Source organism: Ciconia boyciana, chromosome 9, assembly GCF_034638445.1.
Source record: "Ciconia boyciana chromosome 9, ASM3463844v1, whole genome shotgun sequence".
In the NCBI taxonomy this organism is placed as follows: Eukaryota; Metazoa; Chordata; class Aves; order Ciconiiformes; family Ciconiidae; genus Ciconia; species Ciconia boyciana.
Genome location: NC_132942.1, coordinates 1,358,298 through 1,373,383, shown reverse-complemented (window position 1 = coordinate 1,373,383; position 15,086 = coordinate 1,358,298). Strand labels below are relative to the sequence as shown.

General features: G+C 46.9%; 1 long non-coding RNA gene across 1 annotated transcript; it reads left to right on the top strand.

The window, feature by feature from the left end:
- Positions 1–86: 86 nt before the first annotated feature.
- On the top strand, positions 87–8,304 carry LOC140656628 (uncharacterized). The gene is made up of 3 exons (XR_012044127.1): positions 87–3,413; positions 3,810–4,152; positions 7,787–8,304. It is a non-coding gene; the product is annotated as an uncharacterized lncRNA (long non-coding RNA).
- Positions 8,305–15,086: the final 6,782 nt, after the last annotated feature.

Below are 15,086 nucleotides of genomic sequence, written 5' to 3'. Positions count from 1 at the left end.
GCCACCACCACCACCACCGCGGCGCCCCCTCCGTTAATTAGCGCTAATTGCCTCCGCGGACTTCGCCCCCCGCCGCCTTCCCCTCCGCGCCTCCCCGCCCCGTCCCTCCGCCGGGCAGCGCCGCGCTCGGCGGTGCTCTGCCCCCGCCACAAAATGGAGGACGGCGGCGGCCTCCTCCCCCTCCCCCTCCCTCCCCCCGCCTCCCCGACGTGGAGAGGGAGTGGAGCCAGCCGGCACCGAGAGCGGCGGCAGCAGCGCGCCCGCTCCCGCCGCTCCGCGCCCCGCCACACGCCTCGGCACGGCGCGGCTCGGCCGGGCTCGGCGCGGCACAGCGCAGCCCGCCGGCGCTCGCCGCCCCTCGCTCGGCACCGCGGGGCAGCGCCCGCCGGGCCCAAGCGAGGGGGAACGGTGCAACCTGTTGGCTGAGGCGGGCAACTGCAGCCTGCGCTCGGGCGCGGAGGGGCCGCCCGCCGCGTCGCCTGTCAGGCGGCTCTCGCCCCCTCCCCGACGGCCCCGGCTCCCCCCGCCGCCGACCCCGCTGCCGGCGGTGCCGCCGAGGGGCAGCGCGGCGCTGAGGGCCCGCCCGCGGGGCGCGGGGAGCCGGCGGGCGCCAGCCCGGGACGACCGCGCCGAGGAAGCCGCGAGGCCGCCCCGCTTCTTTCCTCTTTCGCTTCCTCAACTTCCTACCGAGGGGGGAGCGCTCTGAGGCGGCCGGGCCGCCCTCCCCCGGCCGCTTCCACCGGTGCCGCAGCGGCCGCCCCGCGGGTCTCGCCCCCCGCCTGGCCCGGCCCGGCCCGGCCCGGCCCGCGCTCACCTTCCACCTGTGCCGTGGTGGCTGGGCAGCGGCCGCCCGGGCTGTCCCCGCCGCGGGGGAAGGACGAGCCCCGGCGGGTGGGCCCGGGGGCAGCCCGCTTCCCCGTGGGCAGCGCCTCACCGCGAAGCGGAGTTTCACGGGGGGGAAGCGCCGGAGAGAGGCGGAAAGCCAGGGAAAAGCCATCTTGGGCCTTGCTGGACAGCTCTAGGGGCGGGTGGCCGCTGGGACGGACGGCGTGGGGGCAGACCCGCCAAAAGAGACAAAACCCCCTCACAATAGCTGAGGGAACGGGAAGAGACACCGAGGGGGCAGGGGGGGAGACGCACGTTTGTCCCCTGGCAAGCACTGGAAGTGCGGATGTTTTCATTGAGAAATACGAGTAAACTCCACAAATTATGGTAGCTTTTCACTGAGAAGTTAACAGCTCTTGGCATTTTTTAAATTAAAAAAAGCAACGGGGTAGTGCGCTGGTCTGAGGTTGGATTTAGACCGCAGAGGCACGGAAGGACGAAGCGCTGGTGGTGGGACAGGCCCAGCAGCTCGGTCTGCCCGCTCCTGGGCCAGCCCTGCCTCACCAGCCGCTCCTCTGGGACACGTTTCTGGGCAAGAAAAGGCCAGAAATTGTCAGTACGGAAGCAGACCAGGAGTTAAAAATGTCAATGAAGTCAAACAGCAAAGCAGAAAATTCTGCTGCCTTGGAGAAGTGGAGAAAGAGCCGAGGGGAAGAGGGTGCCCTTCGGGCGTAGAAGCAGCGATCCTCTTGGGTTTGGCTGTCCCTGGAGCTGACAGAAATTGGGTGATGGGGGAAGAGGAACGGCGATTGTCCGGTTATGAAGATATCCGTCGTTCTGATTTGGGACAATTAAATGAACTTGGAGATAACGAGCAGATAATGCTTGCACTGGGACTGTGTTGACAAGCAGGTAGTATCTAGAAATGGTTATTATGGCACCCAATAAATTCCTTTACATAATACAGGTTACATCAATAAAATATGTTTTTGTCTTTCCAGCTGTTTAAATGCAGATTTGGGTATTCTACAAGGAAGGAAGAAAAGGACAAGTAAAAGCATGGATTTTAAAGTACAATTAATCTGCCCTTATTTTTTTTTAAACCATAAGTTTTTTACATGCCACATCAACTTTTGGAAGATACTGATTTACGTTTAAAAATGCAAAATAAACGCATGCAATGCTAGCTTAATATTCGTTTATGTTTCACAAATTATGAAAAATAATTCTAAAAATGCTAGATATTCCTCTGCAATCTCCCTTAATCTAACACAGTTTTGAAAGACGGATTTAAAATAGCACTCAGAACTGTCTTCTGGTGCTTTTTGAATGATGCAACGAATTTACAGCTAACAGGAAACACTTCTTCCCACACAAGGGAAATAGAATAGCAGAAGTCAGACTATTCACAAATACTGTGAAATCTTTGTTACCAGGTACGGGGATGTTGCAGAGGTCCTCGGTGTTACATAGAGGCACGAATGTGCCTCGAAGCATGAGACCCTAATGTGCTTCTGGGACTGTACCTGGAAAACTTACTTCATTTTATTGCTCTCTGAATATTCTACCACGGCAACTGTCTTGCGTTTGGGGACCTCTCCTACCACCGAAATTTGGTCAGCTCGAACACCAGGGTCTGTATGGGAGGACACCAGCCTGCGGAGCAGAGCCGTAACACCGCCGAATGTTAGCTTCGCTTCACGTCCCGTAGTTTGAGAGAATGTGTATAACAAAGCTGTTTATTTCTAGGACATTTAGATGAGAACATCTGTTTATAAACACACACTCAGAGGCTTAATTACAGCTGGTTTTGCACGGTAATGGGTAGGACATTCCTTCTCTAATGAATAATTTCATATCTTACTATCATCTTTTATCCAAAAGGACCCAATTTTAGATTGCTATACAGAATTTGTTCACCAGCATCAGCCAGGGACACCGTACAACAGTGCAAAACAGCGAGCAGAGGACATCTTACCGGCTTTTCACGCTGGGAATACCGAGGCAGGCCAGAGTGCAATAGGTGCAGGAGCGGGTTCTGGCCAGGGCAGAACGATTCACGTTCTTACGCTCCTGGAGGATGCTTCTCACTTGTTGCCACACGCAGCAGCATTCGTTGCAAGGTCATCCTTGGTAAAACTCAGGATTCGTCAGTAAAGTGTATAGCACCGGTCATGTTCAAATATGAAGTTAGATTTGTTCATGGACTTCAAGTTGCCACAATACGCATGAATTCTGCCTCTTCAATGTGTTCCCTTTTAACTGTTTTGTGTTGAACTGAGCAGATGAAAAACTGCAGATATTTTCTGCTTCTAGTATATAAAGCTGGGAAAAGAATATTACTGATTCTCACTTCTTTTAGCTACAAGCACTACTGGAAGAGAAAAGCCCGCAGGATCACGCACGGCCGTGACAGGGGAATAACTCTGCTGCCTGCTGCTCGCCTGGCTTGGGCAAATCTTTCTGGCCTCATGCAAGTTGCCCTGTGTGAACGACCCGAACTTGCCATCTCCCTTCGTTCTCCTTCAGACAGAAATGTTCCCTAGCGCACTCCTACGTTGTGAAAATAAATGTAATGTAAAAACTTGGTAAGCTTGCGTGTTTTGGTTAACATTTTACGATAGTAACATGCTACCCTGTACATAACAACTTAAAATGCGTTATATGATGATGGTCAGAGTTAAATGAACCCCATCTTTGCTGGTTTATAAAAATGTATGAAATAGATTTAAATAGGCTTTAAAAGACTTGTGATTTTCGTTCCCGTTCAACTAAATGTTTAGAAGGTGATGAAGTTGACTGGCTGAAAGTCTGTGGCTTGCATTATGCTGCTGCTTATTTTGTTCCCTAAAAATCTATGAATTTCTTAAACAACTGGCATTGACAACTCTTCTTGGAACATAATCAGCCTTCCAAAATATTTTAATTACCGAGTATGAGTTTTCTATTTCTTGAGTTCAACCTCTTTTATTTTATATTCACAGTTAAAATACATAAATGCTTACGGTGAAATGAAAATGAAGGCGTTGTTGGGTTTGAGAAGCGAGTGCACTGTTGTGATGAACAGCGTCGTCAAAATCCTCTGTTAATAAATTTCCCACCCCTGATACCAAGATACCTTGACGCTGATCAGCAAGCACACCTCATCCCTCCCCGAGCACAGCCGGCAGCAGCGCGGCTGCTCTGTCTCTTACCACAGGCACCTCACTAGTGCCCGGAAGAAAAATATTAAGAAAATTCTTACTGCAACCTCCGAATATGTGGTTCATCTTATCCTGTGTCAGCCCAGCACAGGGTTTCTCCATCCTGCTGAAAGTGTCAACATAGGTAATAACTTTTGTTTGGGGTAACAGTTTTTATGGCTCTGACTCCTGTTTGATACAATCTTAAGAAGACCGTGTCTTCCACAAAATGTCACCATTGTTCGATTATTTTCTGCTAACCTGAGCAGAATGGTAATCTGGTAAAACTTGTATATTCTTTCTTAAAATTTAGAGGCGAAGGTTTGGGTTTTCTTTTTTTTGCAAAACTTCCACTAGTTCTCTTCTTCTCTTCTTCTAAATACACGAGTTACAGGTATACACTGTAACAATCACCATAAAAATACCGTGGCTATTTTACAGATGAATAGTTAATTGACTAAAGACTCCATATACAGGAGTTTTTTGTCCATCTCAAAATGTCTACAAATGGCATATGTATTAATATTCTGTGTAAAGAAGAAAATATATTTGGACAATAGAGAGAAGAATTATTTCCACAAGCTAAGAAATCTGAATTTGAGGAAGAACTAATAAATATCCTGAAAAAACAGGAGCAAGAGAAGGACTGAAATACAGTTTCAGCTACCGCAGTGTATTGACAATGAAAATTTTGGCTGTAGATCAGTGCCTAATTTTGAAAGAGAATTTCAGCGAGTAGGACTGCAGGTCTGGTGAGCATCCAGCTTACCCAGGAGTTCTGTGGAGCCACAAGGAAGAGAAGCGTGGTATGAATTGTTGTACAATAGCTTTAAAAAATATATAAATGACTGCACATTCCTATGCCGCAATGTAATAATATTGCAAAGATAATGAGCCTCAACCTTAACAAACACTAAATATAGACATTAAAATATATATCTAAGTGGAGAACATTATTAAATCGTTAAAATATAATTATGATTCTCATAGAGGAGATCAGGCAATTCATGGAAACCGAGAACCAACTTCAGATTTGTGTACAGCGTTCCAAAGCGAATGGCAGAAAGAAACATCTGAAGCAGCGAAGGGAACGCTCGTGGCTGCCAGATGCAGACATAAATCTGTCTGTCTGGGGGTTAGCATGGACAACACAGAGGACCTGAAGATAAGCAGATCGCGCCACATACGACTTTGAAGTGAGCATGCATAACGTAATCCCCAGGAAGCATCTAGGTATAAAAATGGTCTGGAGTCACACTGGGAAAAAAATTAACCCCCCTGAGACTGAAGGAAACAAATAACTGTAAAATGATCACACGTAAGTAAGTTTACAATATGGGGAAATTTCTTTGGTTACAAACTGCTGACAGGCCCAGTAAGAATAGAACTGACACATGGGTCCCTGTTGGCAAACATATATAGGCCACTGTGGATCTGTACTAAATCATTTTTAGTGCTAGAAGCAGGCTAGAAAAAAAAGATTGAAGTTTTTCCAGATGAAGCGATGCGCTCATGAAATAGAATAGCAACAACTTTCTCTGTAACCTTCAAGAAATTAGTGTGAGAAAAGGTGCTAGCAATTAATGGAGATCAGGTTCAACTGGTCGGATCTACTTTACCTTGGTGGGACAGAGAAGTTTGCAGGTTAAAGGACTGATTCACCACTGTTTCGCTCAAAGTACTGAAATGGACACAAATGATGTCTTTGATCTCTGAAGCAATTAATAAAGATAAGCTAACGGAAAAGAACCAGATGCCGAAGAACAAGAGCTACGTATCGAAGACAATGCGGAATGAAAAGAATTTAGTCAAACCAAGGACATGGTAGCACCAGTGACCAAAAGTCACGCCAATGAAATAAAATCTTACTAAATAAATATTTGCAGAGATATCAGGAATTGGAAGATGGTTGTTCAGAATTATACAGAACAAAGAATTTGCATTTTTGGAATAAATACTATATGGAGTCCACAAAAAACAAATCATAAAAGTCCTTAAGCCTGCTTGGAAGTACTTCCAAAAATAGGGGTTGCATTGCCTTTTCCTGTGAAATGCTAATTCTGTAGCTGTGCATCAAAGGCAGCTCGTGTCAAGCTACAATTTTACAGGAAGAGCTCTGCCTCCCTTTGCAATCTGTTGTCTCTCTGCAAAAAGGCAGTGACATGCCCAGTGTCTAATGCTCTTCACAAACACAAATCTTTTAAGATCTTGGTTGTCTGGTAAGGAGGTGAGTTTTGTTTCCTGTCAGCTTGTAAGTAATTTTGTTTAATTCTTGAATATACATCAAAGTCATCCAGCCAGTGACTGCAGCCTGTCAATAGTTTTCCAGCGAAGCCAGAATGGAAAAACAATGTTCCCCAGCTGCTGTTTCCACAGGCGCAGGAGCACGCTTCCTTACGAGTAGACGATGAGCAGCATCCTCATGACTGCAGATTTATTTGTCAGAGGGGACTCCTGGGTCCAAACTCAATCTAAGTATGCTTTTGCTATTAACTTTAGTAGGTCACAGATTGAGGCACAGAGGGTCTGTGCCATGCCCTCCTTCATCCTCTTTAGGTTAATAATTCTTCGTATTTTTTGCTACATTCTTTGTGTTTTTTCCTGTCTGTATTTCCTGCGCTAGTCCTTCTTCTGTTCTGCTCTGCTGATACATTTTATACTTGATTTCCTATCAGGTCCTTCACTTCTACTCGAACCACTGTTTTAGTCCTTCCACCATGCCATTCTCCTTCCGGATCCTTCCTTTTTACGTGTATTGATCTGCTTCATCTTCAATCCCTTTATTTCTTCCCCTTCTCTCCCGGCGTTTTCATTCTCCACCTAGCACTTAAGAACGGAATACGTCCACTCTGGAGTCCTTCTTCTTCCCTCTCCCGGAGCTGGAGTCCGACACATCCTTCCCCAGACCACAGCCATCTTCCACCTTCACTGCCTTTAATGGAGATGTCTTGGGGCACTGAGCTCTGCCAGCTTCTCAAGGCATGCCTTAGCTTACATGAGCTGCGAGTGGGCTGAGGCTAGCAAACATGTTAACCTGCTAATTAGGAAGAGTGAACAGTGAAAGACTGCATGGGCGTTACTAATTGCAATATAGCGGTATTAAGCATTCAATGCGGAGAAGCGCGGAACTGTAACCAGGGCAGGTGAAGTCTCTTGGCCCTTCTCAGGCTCATGCCCCAATAGAGCAAAATCTTAAAAAAGGAAAGAGTACAGAGGGAAACTTTGTGTGCAACAATACAACGAAACAGAACTCATGGCAAACGTCTGAATAAAACACACCGCCAAACTTCATCATAAACTGGAAAAAACTGAAGCCTGTGTCCAATTGATAAAGCCCCACGTGGGGTTAAATCTCTTTCTGGCATGATGTGATATCAACTCCTTCTAGTTCCACCAGTGGAGAGTTTGGCCCTCGGTGTTTATTGAAGCCATAAGAACAATTGTGAGCGCTGAATCCACCCATCTCTGGGTCTATATTGACAAAACATTGAGCGCTGCTTTCTTCTGCAGCTGTTTTGTGTAAAAAAGAAATCACAACTGCAACTGGAAATTGATCTGAGGAGGTTACGGTCCTATTGAGCTTTTCTGAATGCTAGGCCATAGATCTGTAACAAATGGCTGAAATTCTAAAATGCTGTGGACAAACAGACAATGGAAGTGCGCTGTTCAGAAATGCGGAGAAGTAATTGGGTTAATTAAGGAGGAGGAGGAGCACTCTGAGACAGGCATTGGGGTGAAGTCATATGTAAGTACACACAAATAACTTTGTTGTTTTTAAGTTTTGCAGAAACATCTGGCAACAACATGCAAGGAAGAGGAAACTTTTGTTTTATGCATCAAGACCTCTCTATGAAGAAAAGAAAACTTTAGCTAATTACAGGATGCCTGCAAGAAAAGAACCACCTTTGATTTCACCAGTATTTTTTCCTGCAACACAATGCCTAATAAAAATCAGTAGCCAGTGACACGCAGATTCGAACGCAGTCTGGGATATGTGGCATTACCAATGCATCTCCTCCACTGGCCGGGAAGGTTGTGCAGGCTCCCGGGGTTATAGGAGCCCGCGTGCTGCTCCGTATGGCAGGGAGCAGGGTCTGTGCGCAGAGGTTTGCACCCCGCTGCGCGCGCGTGATCCCGCACGGCAAAATTACTGACACGGGCAGCAGGGCACGCGGGGCGGGAGCATTGCCTTGCTAGCGCTGGAGGCGTGGGGCAGTCATTACCTTGCTCCGCAGCGTTGGTGCACGTCCAGTACCCGTGCGTGGCAAAGAAATCAGTGTGGGAAGTGCCGGTGCTGCTGCCGAGTCTTCTTGGCTCAACTGTACTTTCATACAGGTAGAAATTATCTAGACGGGCAATCTTACCGCGGGATGAAGGCCTGACCTTGCTTACCAGTTTTTGTGAGAGCTCCATGAATTGCCGTGTGTTAAGAGCTGGTCAAGTGGAAATGATAAGAAATAGGACCTGATGTTCCTTTGCTTGCTCTGGAATGCTTTGCTGGTAATGGTGCTGTAAAGGGGCAAATTAACACACGGTTCCGAGGCAGCCGCAGTACCAACATGCTGGGAGTCTGAAGGAATGGACCTGTGTAATTCTGACATGACAGATACGTTTCGGGAGTATAGAACACAGTAGGCTTATACTTATTTTGTTTTAAAGCAAGTCATACTTTCCCGTGTTAGTGATTTCAAATCACGTTCTATAAATTTAGGGCTTGTCAGGAATAAAACAGAATTATATGCAACTGGGTTCAGTATGAAAAGGAATTCAGGATTTGACACTGTGCAAGTTTTTAGCTCAGACTCATGAGTAAAATATATAAGTAAAGGTATAAGCAAAAGAGAAATGTTACCACTAAAAACGTGCTTTATGAAATGTCGTATACCTTTTAAAACATCTGTCTTTACTGCAAGAGATATGACACCTCTTTAAATTGAAAACATAATTCCAAACTCTGCCACATTCAGTACCGCAGATGGGCCCTAATTCAGAGTCTGAGCCAAACCCAGGAGCCAAAGGGAAGAATTCTCTGAATTGCAGTAGGTGCTCCATATGCAGAAAGGATTTTTTAAATCTTTTTTTAAACGTCCCACACCTGAAATGGAAGAATTCATAGGGAGTTAAGTAAGGAGGTGGGACATGAAAATTAAAATGTTTTTTCTTGAAACAAGAAAAGAACACAGTATAAATGAATTTGGTGCAAGGTCTCGATCTTTTAAGTTCTTACGGAAAAAAATGTTTGTAGACAATTGTCCTTATGCTTTGCGTTCCACCTTACTCACTCCCTGTGTTTTATTGTTACAGTATTTACATGAATATATCTTTTAAAGGACTTAACTTTTAAAAGGCTTCTTCTGTGATTTTAGTTGGGAGATGTAATAAAAAACCTTAAGACTTAAAAAGGTATTTGCTTGGTAAGATTATACCTGGCATCAGTCTGGCGTCACAGAAATCAGTGCTGAAATTGCAGTGCCAAAAATAAAGACAAATAAAAAGAAAATCATATTGTCTCATATTTAGCAGTAAGGTAAGTTTAAAGACAACCTACACATTACGGTAACGCAAAGCCCTTTAGAGCTGGTGTTTATTTTGCCACCTGAGAGCTTCTACATCGCCAGGAGCACCGAGACCCAGGCCCATAAGTGGACCCTAAACCTTCAGCATAATAACCAGCCAACGCTATCAGAAGCAGTTTCACTTAAAATGTTTTAAAGAGCAGTGCCTCTCCTAGTTTTTGCTCAGAAATAGCCTGAAACCAGCCACCTTCGGCTCATCTTTTTCTCCTCCAAACATGTGACAGTGGCGGGGCCGGGTGATGTAATACGAACATCTTGGCTTGCAGCTTGTGGTTTGTGATGCATTACACAGCTGCGCCTCGGTTCAGCCTGGGCATCTGGGTTTTTATTTTAAGCTTTATCGAAGGATGTGGGAGCAATGGCACCCTTGCAGGCACGCTCTCATCTCTGCGGTATCGTGTCATGCAATACGTCATAGAGCTCACATGAGGCAGAGGAGCGGTAGAAGGGAGCCTCGCCCCGTGCTTCCAACACCGGGGAACACAGAACCACGCGGGAACGGTGTGGCTGCACTGGAGCAGACCAAGTGCCCGCCGAGGCTCAAAGCCTGTCTCTGACAGCAGCCCGCGACAGCAGCAGATGCCCGCAGAAAGAGCGCGAGGCTGTCGGTTGGAAGACGCTGCTGATGGCGTGCGCCGGCACGGGTGCCGCAGGGCGCCGTCCTCATCCGCGCTCTGTCCCCTGGCAGCGAGCTAAACGCTGATCTTCACCGGGCACTCCGCCGGCAGCTGCAGCGGCCCCGGGGCGAGGCAGGAGAGGGAGCACGCCGGCAGAACCAGTAGCAGCTGGGCCGTTTCTTCGCGTTGGCGAAGCCCAGAGGAGATGCACCCGTAGCCCGTCACTGCTCGGGGTGCATCTCCCACCCTCTGCGGCCTGGAGACGCGGCTCCAGGGCTTCTTGAATTGACACAGTTGGGGGTGGTAATCACTGACGGATTTTTCTGTCTTCAATTTCCCTTTCTAAAATTGTTGATACTTTGGTATCTACTGCCTCTCGCAGCAGTAAGTTCCACGGCTTAATTACACACTGGGTGGAAAAAAATGCTTCCTTTTGTTTGCTTTAAGCTGCAAATGATAATTTAATGCTACCAACCCTTGTTAGTCCATTAGAAAGAGCAGATAATTGTTCCCCATCCTCCTGACAGATCTGTCTCGGAGGTCTCTTATCTTACAGACCTCCCACTGCCACCCCTTTTCTCCTCTGAGCCTTCCCTTCTTTTCAGACTCTCAGAAGCTGTTCGTTTGCTTTAATTATATTTCTTGGCCTTTTCTATACCTTTATTAGTTCTAGCTTATACTTGCTGAGATGGGCGACTGGCAGTACATGCGATACACAAGACGTGGTAGCACAATGGTGTTCTCTGTTTTGTTCTCTCTTTCTTCCCTCATAATTCCTAACATTCCAGTTGATTTTTCTGACAGCCAGCAGTGAGTTTATGTTCCCACAGAACTACGTGTCTCCAGTAACTCTTTTTTCCTTGGTGGTTCCTGTTTTCCTTTTTTCCTAATTTACAGCTTGTCATTGCACACGTTCACATACTTTTCTTTCTGCATTTAGCTTTTCCTTGTGTATATTATAATTTACTGGCAGTAAATTCAGCCTGGCATTTTATCACCTGGTCACTCAGTATGGTGAGATACTTCTGCAACTCTTTACAGTTAGATTTTGTTTTCATTACTTTGAATAATTTACTTTCAGCAGCCAACTTGGTCACCTCTTGCCACCTCCTCCCCTTTTCCAAGTCATTCATGAATATTTTGAATGGCACAGGTCCCTTTACAGATCCCTGTGGGACTCCGTTAATAATCTCCTTTTGCTGTGAAATGATCCATTTCTTCCTACCTTTTGCTTCTATATTTTAACCACTTTTTGACCCTTTGAAGAATCTTCTCACTTTCCCTGGATAGCTCAATTCCTCTTAAATGAATGCTGTATTGAAGTAGCAAGAAATAGAAAGTATAGGAACTAATCTGACCTTTTATTAAAAAAACCAGCGAAGACAGACGGTAGGCCCAGTTCTGCTGCGTGGAGTGTCCCCGTGAAGCTGGAGTAACGTCGGGGAAATCACCAGATTTGTGCCGAGATGAACGAGAGCCTGACTTACCCCTGCAGACCAGGGACAGCATTTCTCAGCTCCTGGCTAATTAGGACGAATCGGATGTTGTGCCCAAGCACAGATTCGCTTGCAGGATTTGAACTCCTGAATTTGCAAACTTCTACGCAAGGGTACCTTAGCGAGGTTAACTGGGTTCAAAACACTAATAAAGGCGTAGACTTTGGCTCTCCTGGATCAACGCAAAACTTTCTAAAAAAAGTGCATCTCCTACGACAAAAGTTTCCTCTGGTTTTTCAGGTATGGTGTGAAACTACTCGTTAATTTGCAGGTAACAGGCAGACACACCCACGCTGTCACAACAGAAGGGGTTACACGATGGTAGAAGTCCTGCAAGCGCAATGATTTATGGGGCTTACCACGGACGAAGAGAAGTCGGGGCTTATTACTCGCTATGAATTACTACCAACATTTCTCGCACGGAGCTGGTGAGGCTGCAGAGGCTTCCCCACGTGCTCAGCACGGCGTGCGCAGCTCCCGGCCACATCGGAGCCCGGCAGCTCCAGCTCTGCACCTCCTTTATTTCGGAAAGCTGCTGCACCTCTTAGGAGCTGAAGCCCACTACGTGCTTTGAACGGTCAAATATTAAGCCTTGCTACATCGTTTGCCTATGAGAATGACCTGGTGCCAGCCCAACGTTACCATCACTTGTTTTTTTGCGGTGTGTTAGTTAGCAGCCGTACGGCGTCACCTGCGTCCATGGGCACAGTCTCTTCAAAGTATTCCAAGTGCTCTCAGTGTGCATTTGGCTCGTCTGGGAAAGCCGAGGGAAATGTTAGCTGCCTTATGGTTCTGATCAAGGCCATTTGGGATGTGACAAGTTTCTGGAGTGCAAAGTAAAACAAACCAGAGAGCGAACAACAGCAGAGAAAAAAAACGCAAAATAAACCAGAAAATCAAAATGGGTACAATCGGCCATGTTTCCGAGTGAGAGCTTCCAGAGGACTGCAGGACAGTAGGATCAAAGTACGGCACAACTATCAAACCGTTTTCTTCAATCTAAACATACTTGGCCCCTACAGCGCACTGTTATTAGACACAGGCTGTGCGTATGCGTGTGCAGGAGGAGCCTGGGCTTTGCCTGCGCTGCCGGAGCCCCGCGGGGTTTTACAGCGATTTTGTGCGGTCGGTCGCGGGGCCAGCTGGGCTGCGGGCGTAGCCGAGGCAGCACTAACCCTGCTGCGGGCTATAGCGGGGCTCGATGCCGTTCTCCTCGAGACCAGGTCACTGGAGAGCAGTTGGTGTCGTACAAGGAGAAGCGGCGAAGGGAAAGAGAAAACGAGCGGTTTAAGAGGATGCTACCAACTGGACGCATGTGGCTGAGAAATACGAAATCCCTTCTCTCCCGAAGCATTCCTTTTGGGAATGCGGAGAAGGGGGTGGGAGCAGCAGGCAGCTGAGCGTGCCTGCTGGCTGCAAACAGGGTCCCACTGCCCAGGGACCCACGGGGCCGTCCCCAGAGGTACCAGTGGGGCAACCCACAGCGAGCATGTCTGCCTTGGTAGGAAACCACGAACGGCCAACACAATCCAGGAAAGGATGCCGTGAGAAATTTACCCACTGCCTTCTCACTTCAGATTTACACTTCAGATTCACGACTCGGGAATCGCCGTGTTGGTCACATCTCTCTGCTACAGAATTTAAAAACGGGAGGAATACATTGAATGATTAAGGCTGAAGGCGGAGAGGCTTGGTGCCCAGCTCTCCCTTCTTTAAACTTGCATTGCTTCACCAGACTAATAGGAGATTTATAATAGCTTATAACTGTGAAGCTCTTTGTGATCCGCAGAAGGTAGAGAGTAGAGAAATATTTATTACTAAAACAATAAATACTAATTTTAGAATGACTTTTGGTCACCCAAAAAGAGGAAGGAAAGAGTGGGTTATGAACTGTAATTTATATACAGACTTTTGTAGAAAATACAGGAATCGTCAGAGGTTAATATATTGCCCCAAAACACTCTTTTGTGCTTATACAAAAGGTCAGCATTTGGCTTCTTCCATTACTGCATAACAAGGCACAAGACTTGAAACAATTGCAAAAGGACAAAAAAAAAAGAGGCATTACAGTATAGCCTCCTTGCCGAAACGCTGTTACGCCTGTAGCCCTCAAAGAGCCGAGATAAAGAGACAAGAAAATTAGAGGCCGGATGAGAGCAAATGCCATCATCGCTCCGATCAGCCTGACTCCGAGCTGACTCCAGGCTCAGGGCTTTCTGCTGCCCAGCCGCCTCCGCTGTAGCCGTGCCACCGGCTCCTCCGGGACAGCCCTTCGCAGAGCGCTAACTCGACTAATACAGGAGTTTTTAGCGGCTTTGTTAAGACATTTCTACAAAGCGAGACTGTATCTGCGAGCATCTATCCCTCTCGTCACCCAGAGTGAAAGTGAAACTCGACAGGTTATTTCTGTCCTCCCTGTAAAGCCAGCAGTGTGACAAGCCACCCCGCTGTGACCCGCATGGGGGGACCCACGGCCCCGGCCCCAGCCCCTGCATCCGTGCAGGGAGCTGCTGTCGGCAGCGGGGCTCTCTCTGGGACGCTGGACTGCGCGAGAAGCATCTCCCCGGAGGGACCAGTGACTATTTTTGTTGAGAGACCTTTCTAAATAACTGACAAAGAAAACAGGAAACCACAGCGCTGTGGAGCGGAGCCCGGTGCGTTCCCATGCATCTGCTCTTTCTAGATGCTGTCGGACTGCTCGGGCGACCCCGAGGCAACGGAAACTAATGGGGATGCTCGCCAGGAGACAAAGTAACCGTATTAAATCGCCTTATCTTTTTACCTGTACTGCCACTGGCCGAGTGGGACGTTCCCTCAAAATTTGTGACGCTCATACAGGACAGTCCTCAAGAGTTACCATTCCAGATAACATTCCTAGTAAGCCGTGAAGAAATAGCCCTATTAGAGCTGAATGGCGAGGAGGAGCTGGAGTATGCGCACGGCAAATTGCCTGGGCAAGGGACAGAAATGATGGGCTATATTAACCGGAAAAGCAATTTGCTGTCAGTGTCTTCACGGTGCATTGTATACCCTTGGCATTTTATAAACAGTTAATAATAAATGGTCAGGAGAACAGTAACACAAATCAATGTACAAATTCAATTAGGAAGAGAAAATAAAAATATTATGTGAATTACTAAGCTAACCTGATACATTTTAGCCTTGAGTTCAGAATTTGTTTGGTTTAGATGAGAAGTTCTAATCAGATTTAAAGGAGGTTTCAAAAAAATTAATAACAGATGTGAATGAAATAGATAATGATTTTCATTCCTGATTATGTGACCAAGGTTATAGATAGGGGGAGGGAGTTTAATGAAAATAATTTGGCTAGTGTGCTTATAGCTTTTCTGATAAAGATTAACACTTTACAGCTTGCTTTCATTTAGCAAG